At 40.4% G+C, this 22,496-nt stretch overlaps 1 protein-coding gene and 1 non-coding gene across 6 annotated transcripts in view; both read left to right on the forward strand.

The window, feature by feature from the left end:
• Nucleotides 1-22,496, forward strand: part of LOC131693122 (uncharacterized) — a 1,060,243-nt gene that overhangs the window by 46,307 nt on the left and 991,440 nt on the right. The gene's annotated exons all lie outside the window — the stretch shown is intronic.
• Trnad-guc (transfer RNA aspartic acid (anticodon GUC)) lies at nucleotides 5,247-5,318 on the forward strand. Its single transcript has one exon. It is a non-coding gene; the product is annotated as a tRNA-Asp (tRNA).

Below are 22,496 nucleotides of genomic sequence, written 5' to 3' on the forward strand. Positions count from 1 at the left end.
TCATTTATGTTAGGTTATGTTCACAATTACTTACGTTTAGTTTCCCTTATTCCCTTCACCTTTTTCACTTCTATCCAACTTATTTTTTTTACTTCACGCTATAATAGTTAATAAGCAAATTCATTATGCTCTCCGCAGTTAAATCATCTCAGATCTTACCAAATTTATGTAGGCCACACTTAATATCACCTACGGTTCACATAACCTTCTACTCTCTCGGTAATCAGTAATTAATCGTAATGCCTATACAAATTTTAATATTTGCAACGAGTGATTTTATATAAAGTAAATATATCTATACCTCTGATAGATTCCGCTATTTTGTAGTTAATTTAATTAGCTTTAAGTAATCTTAAGGGCAACAAGATGTGGAACAGACCAACACGTTGTCTTCTCTTTTTCGTCTGTCCTTGCTGTCATGCATACGGGCTCGTGGTGATGGTTCTGCCTGTCAGTTAGGTATCGTGAGGCGCGCCGACCAAGGGGTCGCAACACTCCCCTCCGGGTACGCCAATTCCGTGGCTTACTGCTATCTCGCACCGAACGTCCAGGACCGCCAATTTAACCACCGGTCGCTCGTAGATTCCGGTTGATGTTTGCACCGCTGCTGATCTTATCTGACCATCTCTGCTTTTGTTTACCGATATGATTCGTCCCTTTGGCCAGCAATTACGAGGAAGTAGAGGATCTGCTATAATTACTATATCGTTGATCTCTAACGGTTTGACATTCCTAAACCATTTTGTGCGTTTCGAAATGTCAGGTAAGTAGTCGTGAAGCCAACGCTTCCAGAACAAATTGGCTTCACGTTGAGAGGTACGCCATGATCGTTTTAGCACTACAGCACTGTCGTCGAGAAAGCTTAATGGCTTTAGTCCACTGGAGGAGCCCAGTAGAAAGTGATTTGGGGTTAGAACTGCAGCTTCCGGATCGTCTATTGGAACATGTGTTAGTGGGCGAGAATTTATCGTATTTTCAATTTCAACTAGGAGATTGCGAAGTACTTCGTCGGTTAGGTTTCGCTCAGGTCTAATTGCACTTAAGTTTCTTTTCGCCGACTGCACCAACCTCTCCCAGCATCCTCCCATGTGAGGCGATGCAGGGGAAATAAACGTCCATTCTGTTTGAGGGTTTACAATTTCGCTAATCATTTTATCTTGTTCCAACTCTTTTAAAGCGGCTGCTAGTTCCTTGCTAGTGGCTGTGAAGTTCGTGCCACGGTCGCTATAGATTTGATTAGGGACACCTCTTCTTGCCATAAAATTTCTAAGTGCCATTACGCATGAATCGGCATTTAGAGTGTAGGCAATTTCCAGATGAATCGCTCGTACTGTCATGCATGTAACTAGTACACCCCATCGTTTCTCTGTTCTGCGTCCTACGATGACTGATAGAGGACCAAAATAGTCCACCCCGACATAGGAAAATGGTTTAGTAAATGCAGCCAGACGGGCTGCGGGGAGATCTGCCATTGGCGGTGCTCGTGGATTTGCTGTTCGGTTTTTACATTGTTGACATTGTGCTCGTATTTTTCTATATAGCACGCGCAATTTAGGGATGAAATACGTCTGCCTTACCTCATTTAGGACTGTTTCGTGGTTTTGATGGTGGTATCGTTCGTGATAATCCTGTACAATGAGTCTCGTAACATGGTGATTCTGCGGAAGAATAACTGGATTTCTAGCGTCGGTGGATGCATATTCGCACAAGTTGGTTCTACCGCGTCTGCGAATTATTCCTAGATTGTCGATGAATGGGTTTTCGCAAAAAATCGAACTGGATTCCTGAAGACTATCGGCACCTGCCTTGGTATTTTCAAGTGCATGTAATTCACGAGAAAATGATTCCCGTTGTGCTAGTTTTATCAAATATGTTACTGCCTGGCTGAGTTCGCCTTTAGATAGGAGCCCTATAGCACGATGCATGCCGGTTAATTTGCAGCGTACATTAGTCACGAACCTCCTCACAAACGCTACAACCCTTAACAAGCGCTTCCATCTAGAAAAGTTAACAACCTCTATAACTGGACCAGTATTCACTGTGTGATGAAGCAGATTGGGCCGGAGTTCCTCGTATGTGGAATAGTTTGTTGCAGACTCTGTGGGCCAGCGTTCAGACGATTGTCTCAGAAATTCGGGACTATTAAGCCATCTGCTGTCGTTTGCAACATTCGGACGTCGTTGCCACTTTGTAGCTTCATCAGCGACATTATCTTTTGTTGGCAGCCATCGCCAGCTATCTATGTTAGTGGTTTCAAGAATTTCGCTAACTCTGAACGCGACAAACTGGGTATATCGGCGATGGTCTGACCGAATCCAAGAAATAACATTGCTAGAATCGGTCCAAAATACATGTTGTTCTATTTTCAAGGAGAGCGATTTCGTGACGGTATCTGCCAATCTGGTTCCGATTACCGCTGCCTGTAGTTCTAGTCGGGGTATGGAAAGAAATTTGAGTGGCGCAACGCGCGATTTAGCTGCAACGATAGAGCACTCTATATTGTCCCCTTGCTGAAAACGTAGGTACACGACGCAACCGTATCCTGTCTCGCTAGCATCGGCGAATGTGTGCATTTGGATTGTAGTTGCTGTTCCCAAGGTCGTTATAGTTCTATACCAACGGGGAATTCTTAGATTTAGCACCTCTGGCAAAATCACTAGCCACTGTTCCCACTTATCGTAAAGAACTTCCGGTATTTGATCATCCCAACCAATTTGTGACCGCCATACCTCTTGAAGAATTATTTTCAGGCAGATCAATACATTTGATATAAGTCCAAGAGGGTCGAATATCGACATAAGCATTCGAAGAATTTCTCTCTTAGTCGGTTTTCTTTCCCCTAGGAGCAGTTCTTCGTTGTGCTTTGATGACAGTTTATAAGTGAGGCAACCAGTTACCGTACACCACCACATCCCTAGCACTTTCTCAGTAGCCATCTGAGCTCCGATATTGAGACTTTTTTCCTCCGTTGTTTTCCCTTGCATGGATTTCAGTACGACAGGAGAATTTGAAATCCAATTGCGCATTTCAAATCCCGCTTGAGCGTGAACATATCGCACTTCCTGTGCTAATTGAATAGCTTCAGATTCAGTCTCTACACTGACTAACATGTCATCCACGTAGTGGTCGTATATAATTGCATTTGCTGCTCTGGGATATTGGACTGAATGGTTTTTTGCATTCAAGTTTTTTACATGTTGCGCGCAGCTCGGGGAGCAGCTTGCGCCGAACGTCATCACCTGCATCACATACACGCTAGGTTCGTCATCCGTTGCTTTCTCCCTCCAAAGGAACGAATCATATCGGTAAACAAAATCAGAGATGGTCAGATAAGATCAGCAGCGGTGCAAACATCAACCGGAATCTACGAGCGACCGGTGGTTAAATTGGCGGTCCTGGACGTTCGGCGCGAGATAGCAGTAAGCCACGGAATTGGCGTACCCGGAGGGGAGTGTTGCGACCCCTTGGTCGGCGCGCCTCACGATACCTAACTGACAGGCAGAACCATCACCACGAGCCCGTATGCATGACAGCAAGGACAGACGAAAAAAAAAAGACAACGTGTTGGTCTGTTCCACATCTTGTTGCCCTTAAGATTACTTAAAGCTAATTAAATTAACTACAAAATAGCGGAATCTATTAGAGGTATAGATATATTTACTTTATATAAAATCACTCGCTGCAAATATATGTCGGGGTGGACTATTTTGGTCCTCTATCAGTCATCGTAGGACGCAGAACAGAGAAACGATGGGGTGTACTAGTTACATGCATGACAGTACGAGCGATTCATCTGGAAATTGCCTACACTCTAAATGCCGATTCATGCGTAATGGCACTTAGAAATTTTATGGCAAGAAGAGGTGTCCCTAATCAAATCTATAGCGACCGTGGCACGAACTTCACAGCCACTAGCAAGGAACTAGCAGCCGCTTTAAAAGAGTTGGAACAAGATAAAATGATTAGCGAAATTGTAAGCCCTCAAACAGAATGGACGTTTATTTCCCCTGCATCGCCTCACATGGGAGGATGCTGGGAGAGGTTGGTGCAGTCGGTGAAAAGAAACTTAAATGCAATTAGACCTAACCTCACCTATTACGCAATCTACCACCACTAGGACGGGAATGTTGCTTGCCAAGGAAGATGGCCCCGACCCCTCTGAAAACTACTCCACACAATCGAGTAAATCACACAGCTCAACCGTGCCTTCAAGACAACGACGCCTTCAGCTCGCATTACAAAAGCTGGAACAAGAACGCGAGATGGATGAACAAATTGATGCAAGAAAGCGTGAGTACAATCGTAAAAAATACGAAATACTAATGGAAATGGAAACGATCAACGAAACATCGTCAAACGTTTGTGTGGAAGAGGGAGATCAAATGAGTAAAGTGGAAGAATGGCTTTCAATGCAGGACTTAAATATACAATGCCCTACGACTCGAAGAGTAATCACGAATGATCAGACTCTGCCACCGCCCTATCCTCTGGTATCGCAAAAATCTCCTCAACTATTAGCTCAAAACTCCAGCGTCCCGAATAATCAGCCGAGATGGACAGCAACTTCACCAAATATAAGAAAACAACCATTCATGCAAACCGCGAATGTGGCCTCCGAGTTTATGCCCATGCTCGGCTCTACTCCCAGGCACTGTCCGCCCACATACACTTGCGCATAAGACGAGGATGTAGGAATAAATTTGTCCCGTAGTCAAGTAGCTGCCCGCCAGGCTGTTTCACGCGAACTTCCTATTTTCAGTGGTTCTCCTGAAGAGTGGCCACTGTTCTATTCTACTTTCAATACGACTACCAGTATATGCGGCTACGCATCGGAAGAAAACTTGATACGATTGCAAAAATGTCTCAAAGGAAAAGCTTTAGAGGCGGTGAAGTGCAGACTGATGCATCCTGCAAGCGTTCCTGGAATCATATCGACTTTGAAGATGCTATATGGAAACCCAGAGATCATCGTACATAATTTGATTGCAAAGATACATGCTGCTCCCCCTCCTAGGACAGATAGACTGGATACATTGGTCGAATTTGCGCTTGCAGTACAAAACTTGTGTGCAACGGCAGAGGCATGCCTGCTTCAGGAGTATGCATATAGCGTTGCACTCCTCCGAGAACTAGTAGAAAAACTCCCTTCATCAATTAAACTAAACGGGGCTAAATATCGCCGAACTCTTCCAAACGTAAACCTTTCTTCCTTTGCAGCCTGGCTATATGAGCTGGCGGAAACAATATCCTCGATAGTATAGTGGTAAGTATCCCCGCCTGTCACGCGGGAGACCGGGGTTCGATTCCCCGTCGGGGAGCCACCGGAGGGGAGGTCTTGGCACTACCATAGGAGCGTCAACGGGAATTCGTGTTGCGAACAATACGAAAGTATTCGATTGTCCGCCATTCCATGCCGAATATGATGTGTAGAGCGGATTCGTGCGATTTGGAATAGAAAATATACTTGGCACTACGTGAGCCCCTGGTATAAGAGTGGCTGTTGTTAATGTGTGCCCGCCTTGTGCAGAGAGGTTATAGTTGATATTCGACGTGTTCCTTTGTGCTCCCGTGGCTGCTGGACAGTACGAGCAAACCCAGTCATGGTGCTCAATGTCCTGTGTAACTCCCACACATTCAAAGTGGTACCAACCATCGCATGTATCGCACTGGACCATCCGGCTATGATCTTCCCTGTTACAGACTTTGCAATGACAGTTCAGCTGGATGATAGCACCTGCTTGGTTGTTTGGCATTGTGTGGTTACGACAAACAAGGATTTTCCGTGATTTTAACTCCTTTTATTTGATGCGGAAGGATTAAAAACTTCCTAAAATTCATACAAATTCAGTTTCATTTATGTTAGGTTATGTTCACAATTACTTACGTTTAGTTTCCCTTATTGCCTTCACCTTTTTCACTTCTATCCAACTTATTTTTTTTACTTCACGCTATAATAGTTAATAAGCAAATTCATTATGCTCTCCGCAGTTAAATCATCTCAGATCTTACCAAATTTATGTAGGCCACACTTAATATCACCTACGGTTCACATAACCTTCTACTCTCTCGGTAATCAGTAATTAATCGTAATGCCTATACAAATTTTAATATTTGCAACGAGTGATTTTATATAAAGTAAATATATCTATACCTCTAATAGATTCCGCTATTTTGTAGTTAATTTAATTAGCTTTAAGTAATCTTAAGGGCAACAAGATGTGGAACAGACCAACACGTTGTCTTCTCTTTTTCGTCTGTCCTTGCTGTCATGCATACGGGCTCGTGGTGATGGTTCTGCCTGTCAGTTAGGTATCGTGAGGCGCGCCGACCAAGGGGTCGCAACAATACTATTGACCTAAAATAAGCCGTTTTGGCGTTAATAATAGATTACATGTTTTTGGTCATATTTCTGGCAATGGGAAATGATAAAAATCTTTCGTCCGCATTTAATGTTAAATATCTCTTTTGATAATAGTCCGATTTCAACAATCTATAGCTTGTTCGAAAGGTATTCGTTAAAGCTGTCTAAAAACATATAAATTGTTAATCTATATTGTCAAATTCGGCAGATAATTTAAAAAAAAACAAATAGCGCCATTTTTACGCATTCAAGCATTCATATCTTGGAAATTAAACATCAGAATCAAAAACAAATTAATAGCGTTCATACTGTTTTTTAGTTCTTTCATTTAAAATTGGTTTGGATAAGATCGGTTCAGCCATTGTTGAGAAACACGAATGAGAATTTGTCCGTTACATACACACACACAGACAGACATTGTCCCAAATCGTCGAGCTGAGTCGATTGGTATATAAGACTCAGCCCTCAGGGCCTCGGAAAAAATCTTGAAAGTTTGAGCGAATTCTATACATTTCTTTTATAAGAAATGTAAAAACAGAAGCATAAACGTTCTATCTTAAATACGTTTATTTAAGCCCAAATGCTTTAGCTTAACGAGGCCGATAATTCATTTTCTTAATTACATATCACATGTTAGTGGGGGAAGGGAAAGCCGTATTTAGGGGCGGCTTGCTCCCCTCTTATGTAAGTAAAGGAAAAAGGTAGGAAGTGGGATACATATTGTGTAATTGACATCGTCGTTTGCTGATTGATCATTGTGGCGGATATGCACACTTTGTTGTAGTGTTGTAGTTTCCAGCCTGTAATCGCAGGGGCAAGGGGAGGGTCGATATTTCGGATAATTATTGGCACTCTATATCATCTGCATGTGAGGTATGTCATGATGTTCTGGATAGACGGTTATCAAGAAGGGTATGCACCGATGACTCGTGAAGCAATGCCATATTGTAGATACAGGGATAGGTTGGTGAGATTCTACTGTGAATGAGAGAGGGGAAAATGTATTAAACTTGGACATCAATAGTTTTCAAAAAGATATAGATAAGAAAAATATAGGGGTGGTCACGGCTTGCCAGGACGTCCCGGACTGGCACATAGGGTGATCTACCTCGGGCCCGAAGGGAATCTATTAGTTGGGACCTGGCAACACAGTACTCTGCGCACAGCCAAACAACATGCTCGATGTCGTGATAGCCGTTCTCACAAACACAATGATTACTTTCAGCAAGCCCTATACGACGGAGATGCGCGTCAAACGAGTAATGGTTGGACATGATCCTTGACATCGTACGAATAAAGTCCCGGTTCACATCCAACCCCTTAAACTAAGCATTCGTTGATACCTTCGGGATAATGGAATGTAGCCACCGTCCCAGATGCCCATTGCTCCATGAGGTTTGCCAACATCGAGCGTCCTCTGGCGAGAGATACTGAAAAATTCGTTGAAGCAAATTGGTCTTTCGTAAGTGTCGCCTTCTAATGCGCCCACCTTGGCTAAAGAGTCCGCCTTCTCATTGCCCGGAATAGAACAATGTGACGGGACCCAAACCAAGGTAATCTGGTAAGATTTTTCAGATAAAGCACTCAGATATTCCCGTATTTTCCCCAGAAAATACGGTGAGTGCTTTCCAGGCTTCACCGCACGGATGGCCTCAATGGAGCTGAGACTATCCGAAACGATGAAGTAATGGTCTGAGGGCAGGGTGTCAATGATCCCGAGAGTATACTGAATGGCAGCTAATTCTGCGACGTAAATTGAAGCAGGATCATTGAGTTTGAATGAGGCAGCAAGATTTTCGTTGAAGATACCGAAGCCTGTGGACCTGTCGAGAATTGATCCGTCAGTGTAGAACATTTTGGCGCAGTCGACTTGATGGTATTTGTTATAGAAAATATTTGGGACCACTTGTGGGCGAATATGATCCGGAATTCCACAAATCTCTTCCTTCATGGATGTATCGAAAAATACAGTTGGATCAGAAGTATCTAAGAGATGAGCACAGTTGACGTTATACGTAGATGAATTGATGTTCTGTGCCATGTAATCGAAGTACAAGGACATGAATCGGGTCTGAGAATTAAGCTCGACAAGCCTTTCGCAATTTGCAATCACCAATGGGGTCAGAATATCGCATCGAATCAGCAATCGATATGAGAGGTCCCAGAATCGATTTTTCAGCGGAAGAACGCCCGCCAGCACTTCGAGACTCATCGTATGGGTCGAGTGCATGCAACCCAAGGCAACACGCAAGCAACGATACTGGATTCGCTCCAGTTTGATGAAGTGTATGTTCGCAGCGGAGCGAAAGCAGAAACATCCGTACTCCAACACTGATAATATCGTTGTTTGGTACAGCCTGATTAGGTCTCCTGGATGGGCACCCCACCATGTTCCAGTTGTTGTACGGAAAAAGTTGATCCTTTGTTGGCACTTCTGTTTCAGATACCTAATGTGACATCCCCAGGTACCTTTAGAGTCGAACCATACCCCGAGATATTTGAATGTTGAAGCCTGAGCAATAGTTTGATCCATTAATTGAAGCTGTAGTTGCGCTGGTTCACGCTTTCTAGAAAATACGACTAGCTCAGTTTTCTCCGTGGAGAACTCGATACCCAGCTGGAGAGCCCAAGCAGACAAATTGTCCAAGGTATCTTGCAATGGTCCTTGCAAGTCGACGGCTTTAGGACCTGTAATAGAGACCACACTGTCATCTGCAAGCTGCCTTAGCGTGCAGGAATTGACAAGATATTCGTCAATGTCATTCACGTAAAAATTGTAGAGGAGAGGGCTTAGACATGAGCCCTGGGGAAGGCCCATGTAGCTAAATCGTGATGTCGATAAATCGCCATGCGAGAAATGCATTTGTTTTTCAGACAACAGGTTTAGCAAAAAGTTATTTAACATTGGCGAAAGACCATGCTGGTGCAACTTCTCATAAAGAATGTTGATCGAAACTGAATCGAAAGCCCCCTTAATATCCAAGAATACTGATGCCATCTGCTCTTTGTTAGCATATGCCATTTGAATTTCTGTTGAGGGCAACGCAAGGCAATCGTTCGTCCCTTTGCCTTTGCGGAAGCCAAATTGTGTATCTGACAGTAAGCCATTTGTTTCGACCCAATTATCGTGGCAAAACAAGATCATTTTTTCGAATAACTTCCGGATACAGGACAGCATTGCAATCGGACGATAGGAATTGTGGTCGGAGGCTGGTTTTCCTGGTTTTTGGATGGCGATGACCCTCACCTGTCTCCAGTCATGTGGGACAATGTTACCCTCAAGAAACCTATTAAATAAATTCAACAAGCGTCTTTTGGCAGAGTCTGGCAGATTCTTCAACAAGTTGAATTTGATTCTATCTGGCCCCGGGGCTTTATTGTTACATGATAAGAGAGCAAGTGAGAACTCCACCATCGTAAACGGTGTTTCGTTCGCGGTATTGTAAGGCGGTAGATTTTCTGTGCCGGGGCGGAATCCGGACAAACCTTCTTGGCGAAATCGAATATCCAACGGTTTGAATATTCCACGCTCTCGTTAGCACTGTTTCAGTTTCGCATACGTCGGGCCGTGCCCCAAAGAGTGCTCATCGATGTTTCTCTTGTTAATCCGTCGACAAACCGGCGCCAGTAACTGCGTTTCTTAGCTTTCATTAAATTTTTCATTCGCTTTTCTAATATCGCGTACACTCGATAACTAGCAACTAACCCGTCGTTCCGGAAGGTTTTATACGCGGCAGCTTTCTCCGCGTACACGTCTGAGCACTCTTTGTCCCACCACGGGTTGGGAGAACGTTTTTGGGTGTTCACGTCGGGTACTCGTTTCGTCTGAGTTTGAATCGCGCTATCGAGTTGGACAAAAACTTATATTTTTCCTCCGGGGGAAGTACCTGTGTTGAATCGATAGTATTGGAAATCTCAGCAGCGTAGCTCTTTCAATCAATGTTTCGTGTGAGGTCATAGGGAACATTGATTGGTGCGGATGGTCTTGAACCAGTGGTGATTGCAATTACAATTGGTAAGTGGTCACTACCGTGGGGATCAGATATTACCTTCCACTTGCAATCTAACCGTAGTGATATCGAGCATAAAGATATGCCCAGTACACTTGCTTGCGCAGGTGGTCTAGGAATCCGTGTCATTTCCCCTGTGTTCTGAATTGTCATATTGAAGTTGTCACAAAGGCCTTGAATTGTCGAAGATCGATTTTCGTCGTATAGACAGCCCCACCCCGTACCGTGAGAGTTAAAGTCTCCAAGAAGCAGGCGGGGCGAGGGAAGGTGTTCAATCACGTTGGAGAATCTTCGATATCCCATCATGGCCCTAGGAGGAATGTAAATAGAAGCAATGCAAAGATCTGTGCCTTTGATTGTTGTTTGACAAGCGACAACTTCAATGCCTGGCGTCGAAGGGAGGTTGATTCGATTGAAGGAGTAGCACTTTTTGATCCCTAAAAGTACCCCTCCATATGAGTCTTCTCAATCCAAGCGGATAATGTTAAAATCGTGGAAGTTGAGGTTTATATTAGAAGTTAGCCATGTTTCACATAGGGAAAATGCATCACAATGATTGTAATTTAGTGTTTTAAAGAATCAATTTTGGGGATAATACTTCTGCAGTTCCACTGTAAAACAGTGATCAGATCCCTGACGTCTAATAAGTTAGCCATCGAAGGATACGATCGCTGTAAGGAGGGGCCATTGTTCAGTCAACTGTTTTAAAAATGTTCTTACTGTTGGTAGAATAGCAACCAGCAAGCTTTTCATAGGATCGGTAATGTTGAAAGCTGTGAATATCCAGTCCACAATGTCAGAAAATTTAAGGAATCCCGTTTTAGGTTGAGTTTCTGACTGTAAAATTGGATCACTTGGGATTTTTGGTGCCCCGGGGAGTGCTGGGAACTCCTGGTTGTATCTCAATTTCCCAAAACCAGGAGGTATTATCTTCGGATTTGTATCAACTGGAAGTTGATGAATTATTTTTATTTTGTACCCTTGTTTGGGACAACCTAGGACCCTTACGAGGAAGTTCAGGTGAGTTTTGATTAAGTCTTTTCCTAGAGTTTCCAAGCGGAGCCAAAGAATGCCCCTCGCAAGGGTCGTTAGATGCGTTATCGTCAGTTGGCAAGAGAGCGAATGGGTTTTCGGAGATAAGTGAAACAGCTCTTTTAAGCATTTCTGCGTAAGAGCGTCTGGAGCGATCTTTGGCGGATCGCTTCAGTTTATCCGCGCGAAGTTTGTACGTTGGGCATGTCAAAAGTGCATGCGGATTCTCCCCACAGTAAACACACTTCTCAGCGGGCCTACTGCAAGTATCATCCGCATGGCGTTCCCCACATTTACCGCACCGTTGCTTGTTGCTACAGTAAGTGGCCGTGTGACCTAGCTGCTTGCAATTGGAACAATTCATGACCCGCGGTACAAACAGGCGTACAGGTAGACGAGCTCCTCCCACTTCAACGTAGCTCGGAAGTGCAGATCCGGCGAAGGTTACGCGAAACGAGTCTGATGGATAGTAATTACCATCTTCGATGGACTTTGAGTGCAATTGCTTGCACTCCAAAATTTTAACTGATTGAAGGTTAGGGTCCTTAAAGCGGCCAGCCCCATCATTCATCAGATCATCGACAGTTAGACCCGCATCACTTACCACACCGTCGATCTCCACATCACGAGAAGGGATGTAGACGCGATACTCCAGCGTAAAGAGGCTAATGCTAACGATTTCATTGGCCTGTTTCAAGTCAGTAACGACTACGCGCAGTTTATCTGACCGAACCTTTTTAATCTCGGTTACGGCCGAGTAACGTTTTGTCAGCTCCCGTGCAACAGTTATGCTGTTTAACGGTTTATTTTTGGGCCGAAAGTATACCACCCAAGGACCAGCGGATCCATCCTGGTAAACCTTGACTCGGTGGGGCTGTGAGACATTGGGGGAAGTGGATCGACCATAACATTATCTGTCTCCGAATCAGATATACGTTCCTCTTCCCCATAAGATTCGTATTCGGAGGGTGATCCTTCTGTTTGTTCCATTTTGTTGCGGGAGCAACTCGCTCGACCACACTGTTTAACTTAAATCAAAATAAAAAATCAAAAGCAATAAAAAGAAAAAAAATCGATAAGAAAAGTAAATAACGAAACACTTCACCAGTTGGTTCCTGATGAGCTGGTAGGTGAATTGATCCTTCGTTTGTTTTATCCGTCACCCGCGTGACCTTCACACAGTAGAGCTGATATAGCTCGTCTAAACAAAGCCGTCTTTCAGGCAAGAAAACTGTTTAGTAACGCACTTCACTGATATCGCAGGTAATAATTATCACTCGCGGGACTGTTTATTAGTAATGCCTTACTGCAGCCTCTGCCACAGCAAGCACCTTCGTACTACCGAAAAAACTAAACCACACCGGAGAGAACAAAAAGCACTTGTTTCCTGGTACAAAGTTGGGTTACGAATAAAGAATAAACGTTATAAAAATGCCCAATTTGCTTTTGATTTCAACAAATCCGAAAAAAAATTACCCGAAATCGTTATGTATTTTTTTGAGAAAATGCAGTTCCCAAAAACACAACTAAAAAAATTCCAACACTAGATCAGCTCAAGATGCAAATTGCATTACATGAGTCCGCAAAATTTTAGCCCTTTTTAACGTTGGATGCCGAAATGTGATGCGCGCAATAGAAAAAAAAAATTACCCCAAAATTTACGTTGGGCGCCAAAATGTAGCGGGCCAAATGGCCTTTTACGGTTTCCGTCTACCAAAACGCTCCTCAGGACGTTTTAAACGAGTAGCTTTAGCGCCATCCCCGAAGAGGACCACTCGTTAGGTTAGAATTGCTCAGCATGAAACCTAACCTCAGGGCAGGTTATAGAAGTTGATCCCGAAATGGCGCAAAGGAACGGTAGGTAAACACAAAATGTAAAAAAATGCACTCCGTTTCGCGTATAGATGGAGCCACTACTACGTTTAGCAAAGATGCAAGAGAAATGATCGTTATACCCACTCGAAAACTCATGCACTAAAAAAACGCATTTAATCCACCTAACAGTGTGATGAGACATTTCTTATAACTCTTATCACTCTCTTCGGATATTATATCGTTTGAAAATATTTAGAACTTGATGCTTCGCGATGTTTTTGATAACACATACTACATGGGATAATGGCAGGACTCAGAGAATCGCTCAAATCAGCATAGGACAACATCAGTGCTAGAAATCTTAAACCAAATCAATGGGAAAGTGAAAAAATGACCCATAAAATAGACATTTATTTATAATTAATTAATATCAACAGACACAGTGTGGTCCTAATGATAATTTCTTAATCTATTTAAAAAGTCAACATGTAATCTGCTACGTGGAATGTGAAGATCGAACTCGGATGACACTCTGTTGAAGGTCCGCTGCAAACCAATGATGGCACCGTTTACTCCATAGTTAGTCCGGCGAAGAGGTAATCGGAGGAATAAATTATTGCGAAGGGCGCGAGGGCGAACATTCATATTTATCGCACTGAGAAGCTCGGGGCAGTCAATTCGATCTTGCAAAATATCCGAAATCGTCATAGCACGGAATAGATCCCGTCGCACTTGCAATGTATCGAGTCCAATAAGCAAACCCCGGCTTTCATAACTTGGCAGCTGGTGAGGGTTGCTCCAATCGACGAAGGGCAAACCGAACAAATCTGCGCTGTACTGTCTCAATTCGATGGACACCGTTGAGATAATGAGGGTTCCACACAACTGAACAATATTCCAGAGTTGATCGAACGAGTGAGCAGTAGAGAGATTTCAAGCAGTAAATATCTGAAAAGTGCTTAGATATTCTCATTATGAACCCCAAACAGCGTGATGCCTTTGCGACAATATAGCTGATATGCTGTTTAAACGTCAGTTGTTCATCGAGAAAAACTCCGAGATCTTTGACGGATTCAGCTAGACAGTAATTGAATCGAATTGGCGTTTTTTTCCTCGAGAACGTAATGACCGTACATTTCTTGGGGTTTAGGGTCATTCGGTTGATCTCGCACCATTCCGCAAAGGTTTCCAGTTGGCGTTGAAGGAAAGCTGCATCATCAGTATTCCGTATTCTATGGTATAACTTGAGGTCGTCGGCGAAAGACAACCGTGGTCCTTCTAAACAAAAGTTAACGTCGTTGAAATACAGAAGAAAAATCAATGGACCGAGATGGCTGCCTTGCGGAATACCAGATGAAGCAAAGAACTCTTCGGATACACAATCACCTATCTTGACTGCTAGACGACGATCGCTGAGATACGATTGCATCCAACGGAGAATATTAGTACCAAAGCCAAGTCTATCCAATTTTGCCACTGCAATAGCGTGATTTATCTTGTCAAAAGCAGACATACAAACGAATTATTGCTAATGCTCTGTTAATAAAATATCTAAATTCCTCAATCAATGCATTGTGGTGGGAAAACTGAATTTTCCTAAAGGGGTTATTATATATTGTACTGAGTCAAAAAATCGAAATTTTTTTTGAATCGATTTGAAGTTTATACTTTACTCAAATTTCCAACGCGACTAAGAACTTAGAAATCAACGCTTTTTCTAGAAAAGGGCGATACTAGCAGTGACACCATTCAAAGAAAATCAACAGTGAGTATTTCCAGATTTGGTTTTATTTCCTATTTAAGAACTATTGTGTTTTTTACATCCTAGATTGCATGGTTCAGTGATCGAAACCCAAAACTTCATAAAGTATTTGAAATTATTAAATTAAAATTTGTTTTTGCTATTGAAATTGACAAAATGATAGTATCGCCCCTTTGACGATTGTTTACTTTTTCGTTCCCACCTATCAGCATTGAAGTATCGCCCTTACGTTTTTTACAATAACTACCTTTTTACACCACCGATTTCGTCCGGGTTTTTTCAATAGCGATCATTATTACTATTCACAGCTGATATCAGCTTGATAATCCTAAAAATACGAAAAAACAGTTTCGGCCCTGCTAGCAAAAAAGTATCGCCCTGTTTGTTTGCATGGAGCATGGAGGGCGAAACTTTAAATAAACAAACAAAAATACAGTTTCGCCCATTGTATTTTTTGTTGTAGTTTAAGAAAGCGATATCGTAGAATCCAAATTATAAGGCTAATTTGTTGCGTTTTAAAGCCCTCATTCGCATGTATGGAAAAAGCCTTATGTTTACATTTGTAAGTATCGCCCTTTTCACAAAAAAGCGTTGAAATGAAATCGCAGCTCCTGATATTACGGTATCTCTGAAGTGCAAGCGTGCATACTTCCAAATTTTACTTCGACATCGACTTTTTCTAACTGTGACTTCCCAGTAGTATCCTTGATTTGAATTATTATCGCTAGTCCTAAAGCCAAAGAACAAATAAAAATCTCTCGAAAACGAACCGTTTGGGAAAATCGTCATCACTGGAATTTTTATTTTCACGAAACTTTTCGATAACCTTCCGTCACTTGCGTTAATGCACTGGGTGCACAGTGATTTGAAAATCTAGCGAAATCGTCTTAGGGCACCAGCGGGTCTAATTCAGAGCTATCTGCGCGGCGAGTTTAATCTGTAAAGAATACTAAAAATTAATTTCTATTCCATAATTTTCAGTTCAGCAATTCGAGAGATCGTGCTCACCGCAAGCCATGAAAAATAGTCTACGGTCACTATTTATTAAAAAATCACGGTTAAATAAAAAATAAAACTATTAAAAAATTTCAAATAGTTTATAATTTTCACAATCTTATTAGGAAAAATTGTTCAATAAGCTTTTGTAATATTGTGTAGGAAAAAAGATGAAATTTTCTCTATCTGCAACATATAAACCCTTAAGTATATCAATTAATTGGTATACGAATTGGAATAGGTTCGTCAAATTTTGGAAGAAGTCTATAAAATAACCCCTTTAAAACTACCTAAAAATTGTTGTAGTTCGATGCACCAAAAAAATCCCCAAAAATGAAATGTACCTATTAATTTGAAACACAGTGAATAATACATACAATAAAGACCCATTTTTATCAGTCCTATGGTGTATTTTAGGCTGACAAAATGGGGACATTGACAAATCGGGCAATTTTTTTTCTTTATAATGAACTGAAGCTGTTAAGCTGTCTAATGTTCATCAAAATCGATCAGAACCTGTTAGAGTCGAATGGAAATTGTCATTTTTCATAAATTTCTCTCTACATTCGGAAAGTGTTATCCTCGTTATTAATAATATTACGTTTTCCTCTCAACACAACGCATTCCCAAAATAAAAACCTGTTTTAATGCACCTAGTGGTGCAATTGTGCTTTTCTCATTTGTCCAGACTACGATTCCGTGGCTGGTTATGTTCAATACAATGGTGGAAATGAATATTACATGTTCAGTACGATTTGCACATACATACAGCGGATCGACAGCCACGATATTGAGATACTATTGGTCGATACTGAAACATCGCTTGAAACCAGCGGCGGATCATGGAGAAAGATCCGGGAGGTCCGGGTCCTGCCGAAAATTTTCAACTTGTAAAGAAATTTTAAACTAGTTTTAATTTTAAAGTAGCAACCCCTCACTGCATACTCGCTCCAGGCCGGTATGATTGACGATTTTTAGAGTGATTGCATAACCTTTCTATATGAGAAAGGCAAAAATGTACCAAAGTCCAAAAAAGTCAATTTTTGTCAAACATTATTTTTTTCGAGTTTACGTCAAATATCAATGCATGAATTTTAAAGTCATTTGACATCAAAAATACAAATTTGATTTTGAAAATTTTTCATTTCAGTTTATATGGGAATTTGCTGTGTGATTGCACTCTTCAACTCGTAACTCCGGAACCGGAAGTCCAATCAATAAAAAAATCAATTGCAGCCGATGAGAAGGTTGTACCTTTCATTTGAGACTAACTTTGTGCAAATCGGTCCAGCCATCTCTGAGAAACAGAGGTCACATTTTTTTTCCACATACACACATATACACACACAGACATTTTCCGATCTCGACGAACTCAGTCGATTGGCATTTGACACTCGGCCCTCCGGGTCGGGATTAGATTGACGAATTTTAGAGTGAATGAGAAAGGCAAAACATTTTTAGCAAATGTTGAAAGTTATGCATTTTTTGGTGAGCAGTTCTATGTCTCATAGACATTAAATCAATTTTAACTTCGCTTCCTATTAAATAAAGACCCTTATTACAGTACATCTCTACAAAAGCGAGCTCAATTTGAAAAGAAATCTGAGGATTATGATTGATCTCAGAATTCTGGAATTTTCTATTGGAATGTTTTCAGGCAGGAAATTGATATTGATGCTATTAGACAACTGTGAAATCAAGACCAATAGATCAGTTACATACCATTCCGACAATTTATCAAAAATCCTCATGATGTTTACCACAACAGGTTATCAATGTACGGATCAGATAATTGTTATTGTAATATTGAATTAAATCAGTCAATATCAATGAATACATCAATCCAATATTTTTTGGGTGTGGTTGGGGGGGGGGGGGGTTGTATGGTGTTAAACCCCAAAACCTTCTCTTGGTTACGCCGTTACTTGGAGTTATTCATTTCGCTTTTCATTTTCCGATTTGTTTCAGATCGATCCGATGGTTATAAGTTAGAAAAATTGCAGTCAGAAGGTTCGCACAGATGAACATTTTTACACTGATAAGTTATCAAGTTCCTTCCAGACAACTTGGAAGTGTTCGGTCATTATTTCTAGCGGTTGTAGATAGAGAAATGAAATACAAAATTCATTTTATCGAAATAATGTTTGGCTTATTTCAATGGATTATTACTATATTGAACAATAAATAGGCGACAAAGAGTAATCCACAAACAACAAGCCATAACTTTTAAAGTATTCAAAATAGATATTTGAAGCCTTCAGTAAAGTTATTCGCAAAAGTAAGAGCTACAAATTTGCTGAAGGCATCATTTCGATATAATCACTTCCATGAAAATTTGTGAAAATATTTCACTCATAGGGGGATTAATCAGCAAAAGCACAATACCAAAAGAAAGGGCATATTGCCTCCATTAAATTCTCCGAAGATACTATTGACCTAAAATAAGCCGTTTTGGCGTTAAAAATAGATTACATGTTTTTGGTCATATTTCTGGCAATGGGAAATGATAAAAATCTTTCGTCCGCATTTAATGTTAAATATCTCTTATGATAATAGTCCGATTTCAACAATCCATAGCTTGTTCGAAAGGTATTCGTTAAAGCCGTCAATTTCGGCAGAAATTTAAAAAAACTGCAAGAAACGCCATTTTTACACATTCAAACATTCTTGGAAACTAAACATCAGAATCAAAAACAAATTAATAGCGTTCTTACTGTTTCATAGGTCTTTCATTTAAAATTGGTTTGAGTAAGATCGGTTCAGCCATTGCTGAGAAACACGAATGAGAATTTGTCCGTTACATATACACACAGGCACACACAGACATTGTCTTAAATCGTCGAGCTGAGTCGATTGGTATATAAGACTCGGCCCTCCGGGCCTCGGAAAAAATCTTGAAAGTTTGAGCGAATTCTATACATTTCTTTTATAAGAAATGTAAAACGATCAGTTATCATCACAGGCAGAACTCAGTCGAACACTCTTTCCCTCTCGCTTTGTAGGTAGTAGTGGGGACTAATTCCCGATAGCCTATCGGAGTAAAACAAACACATAGAAAATTCAAATCTACGGAAAACGACGCGAAACGTGAGAATTTTTCTCGAACCAAATTCACTACACGGGAAAGCTAATCAACATAAAAAATACGAACATTTCAGGTAACACTAGCTAACAGGAAAACATTTTATTGGACGGATTAAAATACGGCATTTTATTCTTAACCTAGGTTTCATATATTCATTTAGCCTTACATTTTTCGTGTTCCTTCCCTTTCTAGCTTTCCCCTTTTCTGTCTACCTATGTGCGGTCAAAATTTCCTGCTAGCGGATAAAGCTGCGCTGAGCAGTACAAATGCGCGCTCGGCTTTAGCTTTCGAGCGGCAAAGAAAGCTTTCGAAGGTTTGAGTGTTGTGTGTGCATGGATCTACATGCACGGATCAGTGATCTATTTTTAACTTACATGCGTTATTTCAGGAACAGCGTCGATCTATCAGAGCTGCATCACAGCTGGGTGCCGAATGGTATTGCGGCTTCGTCACCGACTTCCTATCGCAAAACAGTTGCAGCAATGGCGACGAACGGCGTCTACAATGGCGTCGCAATGATGACGCTAATTTGGCCTTTGCCTACCGGGCGTTGAATTCGGCCGACTTTTCAATGATGAAGATGGCCGTCGCTCTAACGAAGCGCGTTGATGGCTTTGCGGCTTTCTTCCGACATTTTGCCAAAAGCGTCGAGAACTTTCGAAGCCGGAACGTGGGGTCAGCAGGGTGGCAAACGAGACGGGCGGGCAATTACGAAAAAGGTGAACATGCTAGAATATATTACATCTATCAAAAGTTATTTTAAATTATTTTTAAATAGTTTTTGATAAAATATACGGTTGGGGTTCGTTGGCGGTGCTGCACGCGGGGCAAGTTGGCGGTACTATTTACAGTGCAAAAAAGTCATCAAAAAATTTTATTTCTGGAATTCACTCCAAAGTAAGAAAATCTTTTTCTTGTGTATCTCGTCAATGCAGGAGAGATTTATTCCAATATACAGTTTTCTTGAAAAGATATTCAGCACGTTCCAAAAGGACCCTTGAAGTAATTGAATCTCCATTTGATTGCTTAGTTATTGGCGTATACTCACATACCGCCAACTTTCCCCGGAGCCGGGGTAAGTTGGCGGGTTTTCCGCGTGACATATTTTTGTATCTAAAAATGGAGACAATGCATCAAACACTTCATAAAAAATCATGTTGCCAACAGTCTGCCCTTTCATGTCGCGTGTTCTATTTTGCAATATCAATCTACATCAAAGCGGTAAAAATTTAAAACTGAAAACACCGCCAACTAGCCCCGGTCTCCCCTATAATATTTCATATCGATGCAATACATCCGAAGGAATTTGGATTTTGCTGAACGCACTTTTTATTTTACAGGTGAAATTCATTTTTATACTGTAACATGAAAGCTGTTCTACTGTAATTTTTTGGACCTAATTTTCGGATTCAGCACGAAATTTTACATCAGGAATGGTGCTCGAATATTGAAGTTCAGATTTTTATTTTTAATTTATAAACTAGTGCTACAGGCTCAAAGTTCACAAAAAACATTTAGCAAATAAAACGCGGCAACGGCAACAGCTTTGGATTATAGAATAAAATAAATATTTATATATTAATTTTTATATATTTATTTCGTCAAACAGATGTTGACTATAAAAAATGATTTTACAATGATTACTTACATTCTATTCATTGTATGATTGTACGAGATCTTTATTGACGGCTCGGCGCATAAAATGTTATTTGCAATAGTTATGATGCAGATTGTACGCGATGGGGAATGATGTCTTCAATAAGACAAATCATTACAAATTCTCGGCGTTCGTTAAGTGTTCGTTTGTTAATGAGCATGCAGCATTCCTCATTTGATGGGAAAGAGAAGGTGGCTCAATTAAGTTTACGAAGTGCATATAAGAGAAATTGTTTTGGACTGATTTAATGCGTTCTTAGTGCAGGATGGTGTATGGACTCCATACTAAGCCGCAATACTCCAGAATTGGTCTGATGTATGTATCGTACAGTCAGGGCCGTAGAGAGAAAATACGGGGGGATCCAACGCACGTCCCCCCACAGTATATTGGAGTTCACTGATACTATGTATATTACACTGAAATTTTATAGTTATGTACCAGTTTTTTTGCTTTAGTTGTTTTTAGTGCAAATAACGGAAAAACGTAGGGCTGTTAATACTTTGGAGCATTTTCAATATTTTTTCGAAAGTTTTGGTGACTTTGAAAAGAGCCATTTTTGTCAATAGTGTTATTAAAAGTAAAGAAATGGAAAATTAAAAATACTATCGAACCAAAGGCCAATGGAAAAAAACAATGGGAAAACTGAATATTGAAAGAATGCACAGAAAAATTAAAAATAGCAAAATCAACTAGAGTTAAAGTTAAAGTCAAATGCCAAAAAATGTATAATCAAGAAAACCAAAACAGAACTTCTAAAAAAATGATAAAAGAAAACAGAAAACTAGACAACCAAATTTCAAAGATTAAAGAAGTCGAACATTATTGAAAAAGGCGAAAATAATGAAAAGTCGGCAAAAGTAGAAAAATTTCGAGAATCAATGAAAATGAAAAAAATAGCTAAAAAATACGAACATTAATATAAAAAATGCATAAAACTGAAAAGCTCAATCGAAATTAACAAATTATATTTAGCATTAAAAACGCGTTTAATCCACCTAGCAGTGTGATGAGACATTTTTTATAACACATGTCACTCTCTTCGGATATCAAAACGATTGAGAACATTTACAACATGATGTTTCGCGATGTTTTTGATAACACATATTACATGGGACAGTGGTAGACCTCAGAGAAACGCTCAAATCAACATCTTCGGATATGATTTCGATCATATTAGCATTAGACAACATCTATGCGAGAAATGTCGAAAGGTAAAACGAAAAAATGCCCTTTAAAATAGGCCGACAATCCACTTAATACTGATGCTTTGTGAATAAAATATAAATTTCTTAATTCAATGCATTATGTATGGAAAAACTTAATTTTCTTACAGGGATATATAAGTAAAAACGTTTTTAATCCACCTAACAGTGTGATGAGACATTTCTTATAACTCTTATCACTCTTCGGATATTATATCGTTTGAGAACATTTAGAACTTGATGCTTCGCGATGTTTTTGATAACACATACTACATAGGATAGTGGCAGGACTCAGAGAATCGCTTAAATCAGCATAGGACAACATCAGTGCTAGAAATCTCAAACCAATGGGAAAGCGAAAAAATGGCCTATAAAATAGACATATCAACGTATCAACGAATTATTGTTAATGCTCTGTTAATAAAATCTAAATTGTGGTGGGAAAACTGAATTTTCCTATATATATATATATATATATATATATATATAATATATATATATATATATATATATATATATATATATATATATATATATATATATATATATATATATAATATATATATATATATCATA

This window comes from Topomyia yanbarensis, chromosome 3 (assembly GCF_030247195.1).
Source record: "Topomyia yanbarensis strain Yona2022 chromosome 3, ASM3024719v1, whole genome shotgun sequence".
Classification (NCBI taxonomy): Eukaryota; Metazoa; Arthropoda; class Insecta; order Diptera; family Culicidae; genus Topomyia; species Topomyia yanbarensis.